Here is a 6,000-nt window from a genome sequence, read left to right as displayed (position 1 = left end):
AGGCAAAAAAAATCCTGCACCACCTCTCCAAAAATCTTTCCTCCGTCTCTGACTGTAGCCTACAGCGCATTTTCTATGTTTGCGTGTAAGGGTCGGGTGCCGGCCTCAGATCTGGTGCAGGCCTCGGGTGCAGGCCTCAGGCGGTTGTTGAAATGTTATTAACAATTGCTAGCGGGTGCGGGTGAACAAAGGTGTTCGATGGGGTTGAGGTCAGGGCTCTGTGCAGGCCAGTCAAGTTCTTCCACACTGATCTCAACAAACGATTTCTGTATGGACCTTGCTTTGTGCACGGGGGCATTGTCATGCTGAAACAGGAAAGGACCTTCCCCAAACTGTTGCCACAAAGTTGGAAGCACATAATCGTCTAGAATGTCATTGTATGCTGTAGTGTTAAGATTTCCCTTCACTGGAACTAAGGGACCTAGCCCGAACCATGAAAAACAGCCCCAGACCATTATTCCTCTTCCACCAAACTTTACAGTTGGCACTATGCATTGGGACAGGTCGCGTTCTCCTGGCATCCGCCAAACCCAGATTTGTCTGTCGGACTGCCAGATGGTGAAGCGTGATCCACTGCTCCAGAATCCAATGGAGCTTTACACCACTCCAACCGACGCTTGGCATTGCGCATGGAGCTCCCGACGAACAGTTCTTGTGCTGATGTTGCTCCCAGAGGCAGTTTGGAACTCAGTAGTGAGCGTTGCAACCGAGGACAGACGATTTTTACGCGCTTCTGCACTTGGCGGTCCCATTCTGTGAGCTTGTGTGGCCTATGACTTCGCGGCTGAGCCGCTGTTGCTCCTAGACGTTTCCACTTCACAATAACAGTACTTACAGTTGACCGGGGAAGCTTTAGCAGGGCAGAAATTTGACAAACTGACTTGTTGGAAAGGTGGCATCCTATGACGGTGCCACGTTGAAAGTCACTGAGCTCTTCAGTAAGGCCATTCTACTGCCAATGTTTGTCTATGGAGATTCCAAGGCTGTGTGCTCAACAGCAACGGGTGTTTTGCTAAAATAGCCACATCCACTAATTTGAAGGGGAGTCCACATACTTTTGCATATTTAGTGTATCATACAAAATAGATAATGTACATCCACAAATTAATGCACGCTATACCAAACATAACATATTATACTGATTTTCGTTTACTATGTTATGTCTGTCCCTGATTCCAGGTTGAATTCACAGAGAGGTAGGGAAATACAAGAGATAGGAGGGGGATGGGAGATAGAGCTCAGAGATCGTGTTTTGTCTGCAAGTTAAGAAAGGGCATATACGTGTTTGTCTGCAAGAGATAAACAGCAGAAAATACAAAAATGTTCTTCTCACCAGAGAAATTATGTAAATCACATACTCCAGTCTAATTTTTTTCTACAGTAATGAGACCTTAGCTATAGTTTCGACTGCACTTTCTCTTTGATCCAAAATAGTGACAGTGTAGTGAGCAGATGGGTAGCAGAAACACTTTTTCTTTTGTTGCACTGTCTACTTGGTTCAAATAATTTGTTTCCAGAATAACATTCTTGAAGGGTGGGGGGTGTAAGATGGGTAGCAGTGACGGGACTGTGTTTTGTGACAGTCGTCTTAAGAGCTCAGCTATGAGTTATCTGTCAGAGAAAAGACTGGGTGTCTGTTTGGTTCACACTTACTGTGCTCTGATGTAACACTGCCCCAGAACTAAATAGGTGCTGAAGGAGGACTACCTTATTTGCAAATCCAGTTGAAGTGTGAAACATGGGGGAAACTGTAGGGAAAACTGTACATATTAAATTGATTATGTAGTAGGGCTGTCAAAGTGAATGCGTTAATAATGCGTTAACTAACGCGTGATATGTTTCTAGCAACAAAAAAAAGTGATGCATTTAATTGCATCTCCATTTCTTCAACGCACATAACCTTATAAGCACACGTGTTTCCGCACAGCCCCTTTAAACGCAGAACACAACACGGAACAAAGCTACAGGCAATGCTTGCGCCTTTACATCTCTGAAGACTGTGTGCCTCTAGCCAAAATCATGTAAAAGTTAGGCCCAATATTACCGGAGCTATTTTTCGGATTCGTGCACGTCGCAGGCCTTTTTAATCATCGCTTTCAAACCGGTTTTTGAAACTTATACTGATATGCCCCTTATCTTTCATATCGTCGAGAAAGATTATTTCAAATAAGAAATATACACTTAGGCTACTGTAACAGTTTTGCACAGATCCACAAATGGTGTGCCTCCAGTTGACAAACTACACTTCCTCCCCAGTTACGATAACACACAGGTGTTCCGAGCATGCTAGATAGCTAATTAGCACAGGTGGCCGCCTATGTCTTCCTTCTGTCTTCCGTTAACAAGCAATGTAACATGGAGAGATGGCCGCGTGGGAACCCTAACCCTATAAATGTGTGTAGTAATTTATCCTATTTTTTTGTGAAAAGTATTTCTCGCTGATATGAAAGATACGTTTCTTATGGTTCCAAAACTGTACCACAAGCGATGCGTGTTAATGTTAGAGCAAGCGTCGGGGCTCTTAACAAAAGTCCTCCGGTCATAAGATACTATCATCAATAGGCGCTAAAGCAGTTAGCGTTAATGAATGGGGTACCTGATAACTTGACCACTGACTAGGCTATGCACACATTTGGATGGCACAGGAAGAACTGAAAAGGAATAGGAATACTGAAAGAGATGCTTCAAAGGTAGGCTGCATATATGCAAGAGTGGGGTGTGTGTGTGTGTGTGAGAGAGAGAGAGAGAGAGAGAGAGAGAGAGAGAGAGAGAGAGAGAGAGAGAGAGAGAGAGAGAGAGAGAGAGAGAGAGAGAGAGAGAGAGAGAGAGAGAGAGAGAGAGAGAGAGAGAGAGAGAGAGAGAGAGAGAGAGAGAGAGAGAGAGAGAGGATGTGTGTGAGAGCGGAGGTAAGAGAGAGAGAAAAGGTGTGGGAGGGAGGGAGAGTGTGTAGGACTATGTATGTAAAGTTATCTGAACAGTACATATGGTGACAGTGGTTTCATAACATTGTTGGACAAGTTTTAAAGCTCTTTGTTTCCATAGAGCCAGTTCTTTGTCCTATGGTCACACTCATTTAGAATGCCTAAAGCTTTAAAAGTACTAAACGCTGTGTGTGTGTGTGTGTGGTTATGTGTTTGTGTGTGCGTGCGTGTGATTGGGTGTGTGTGTGTGTGTGTGTGGGAAAGAGAGAGAGGGAGTGTGTGTGTGTGTGCTGTGCACAAGTGTTAAACTTCAAGAACATTGATAAGAGGGAGTAGGCCTACTTAAACATTGGGAGCATTATAAGCTAGCTGTATGTGACAGTGACTTTTATGTTGTTTATGGTGAAAATGCTATTAATTTTGTGTTTCCGTCGCTTACAATCAAAGCATAGTATGCCTGTAACTCAATGCACTGCTTTGTAAATGGAAAAATATTTATTTTGGGCCACATTTTAGCTAATTCAAAAATTGCGATTCCAGTAAGTTCAACAACAGTACAGCAGTACAGTTGAAGTCGGAAGTTTACATACACCTTAGCCAAATACATTTACTCAGTTTTTCACAATTCCTGACATTTAATCCTAGTAAAGATTCCCTGTCTTAGGTCAGTTAGGATCACCACTTTATTTTAAGAATGTGAAATGTCAGAATAATAGTAGAGAGAATGATTTATTTAAGCTTTTATTTCTTTCATCACATTCCCAGTGGGTCAGAAGTTTACATACACTCAATTAGTATTTGGTAGCATTGCCTTGAAATTGTTTAACTTGGGTCAAACGTTTCGGGTAGCCTTCCACAAGCTTCCCACAATAAGTTGGGTGAATTTCGGCCCATTCCTCCTGACAGAGCTGGTGTAACTGAGTCAGGTTTGTAGGCCTCCTTGCTCGCACACACTTTTTCAGTTCTGGCCACACATTTTCTATAGGATTGAGGTCAGGGCTTTGTGATGGCCACTCCAATACCTTGACTTTGTTGTCCTTAAGCCATTTTGCCACAACTTTGGAAGTATGCTTGGGGTCATTGTCCATTTGGAAGACCCTTTTGCGACCAAGCTTTAATTTCCTGACTGATGCCTTGAGATGTTGCTTTAATATATCCACATAATTTTCCTTCCTCATGATGCCATCTATTTTCTGAAGTGCACCAGTCCCTCCCGCAGCAAAGCACCCCCACAGCATGATGCTGCCACCCACGTGCTTCACGGTTGGGATGGTGTTTTTCGGCTTGCAATTCCCCCTTTTTCTTCCAAACATAACGATGGTCATTATGGCCAAACAGTTCTATTTTTGTTTCATCAGACCAGAGGACATTTCTCCAAGAAGTACGATCTTTGTCCCCATGTGGAGTTGCAAACCGTAGTCTGGCTTTTTTATGGTGGTTTTGGAGCAGTGGCTTCTTCCTTGCTGAGCGGCCTTTCAGGTTATGTCGATATAGGACTCGTTTTACTGTGGATATAGATACTTTTGTACCTGTTTCCTCCAGTATCTTCACAAGGTCCTTTGCTGTTGTTCTGGGATTGATTTGCACTTTTCTCACCAAAGTACGTTCATCTCTAGGAGACAGAACGCGTCTCCTTCCTGAGCAGTATGACGGCTGCGTGGTCCCATGGTGTTTATACTTGCGTACTATTGTTTGTACAACTGAACATGGTACCTTCAGGCGTTGGGAAATTGTTCCATGACTTGTGGGGGTCTACCATTTAAAAAAAAGATTTTCCCATGATGTCAAGCAAAGAGGCACTGAGTTTGAAGGTAGGCCTTGAAATACATCCACAGGTACACCTCCAATTGACTCAAATTATGTCAATTAGCCTATCAGAAGCTTCTAAAGCCATGACATCATTTTCTGGAATTTTCCAAGCTGTTTAAAGGCACAGTCAACTTAGTGTATGTAAACTTCTGACCCACTGGAATTGTGATACAGTGAATTATAAGGGAAATAATCTGTCTGTAAACAATTGTTGGAAAAATTACTTGTGTCATGAACAAAGTAGATGTCCTAACCGACTTGCCAAAACTATAGTTTGTTAACAAGAAATGTGTGTATTGGTTGAAATACAAGTTTTAATGACTCCAACCTAAGTGTATGTAAACTTCCGACTTCAACTGTATCTATTTCGATCAGTTCAGCAATAGGAAGCGGTTCATCCCCACCACTTCAATGGGAAGCATCCTTCATTGCTTGGCATCTTTTTTCATAATGTGCTTTCTTGAATTTACTGCACTAAATGTGTCTCTATTTTGCACTCTCAACACTGCAGCCAGCGCTTTGAAGGACCTTCAATTAGTGTGGAGCCCACATTAAAACTGAGTCTGCTATTATTTATCAGTGGCATGAGACAATTAAAGTGTGTGTTGCTGAAGCAGCAATGAAGAATAGCAATCTAATGAGATTAGATGTGCAGGTGGCTGTGTTAGGAAGAGGCGAGAGGACGGGTCCAACCAATGAATGCAATTGTCCCCCAAAAACTAGAGACATACACTACATGAGTATGTGGAAGGCTTTCCACTAGATGTTGGAATATTGCTGTGGGGACTTGCTTCCATTCAGCCACAAGAGCATTAGTGAGGTCGGGCACTGATGTTGGACGCTTAGGCCTGGCTCGCAGTCAGCGTTCCAATCAGTGGAGGCTGCTGAGGGGAGTATGGCTCATAATAATGGCAAGAATGGAGTGAATGGAATGATATCAGATTCAAGCTCTCCTTCCCTTTGCAGCCAAGGTACAACATATACATAGAACACTGGTCACTTTAATGTTTACATACTGTTTTACCCACTTCATATGTATATACTGTATTCTAGTCAAGGCCATCCTATTCAACTATTGCTGTACATATACTATTCTATCCACGTATTCTTCAGATATACTACATATTCTATCCATATACTGTCCATAATGACAGTAGTCCAGCTGTCCATATATATTTTACTCCGGGTTCCGACATTGCTCGTCCTAATATTTATATATTTCTTAATTCCATTCTTTTACTTTTTTAGATTTGTGTGTATTGTTAGATAT

This window comes from Coregonus lavaretus, assembly GCF_964263955.1.
Source record: "Coregonus lavaretus genome assembly, chromosome: 8".
Classification (NCBI taxonomy): Eukaryota; Metazoa; Chordata; class Actinopteri; order Salmoniformes; family Salmonidae; genus Coregonus; species Coregonus lavaretus.
This window is presented reverse-complemented; position numbering follows the sequence as displayed.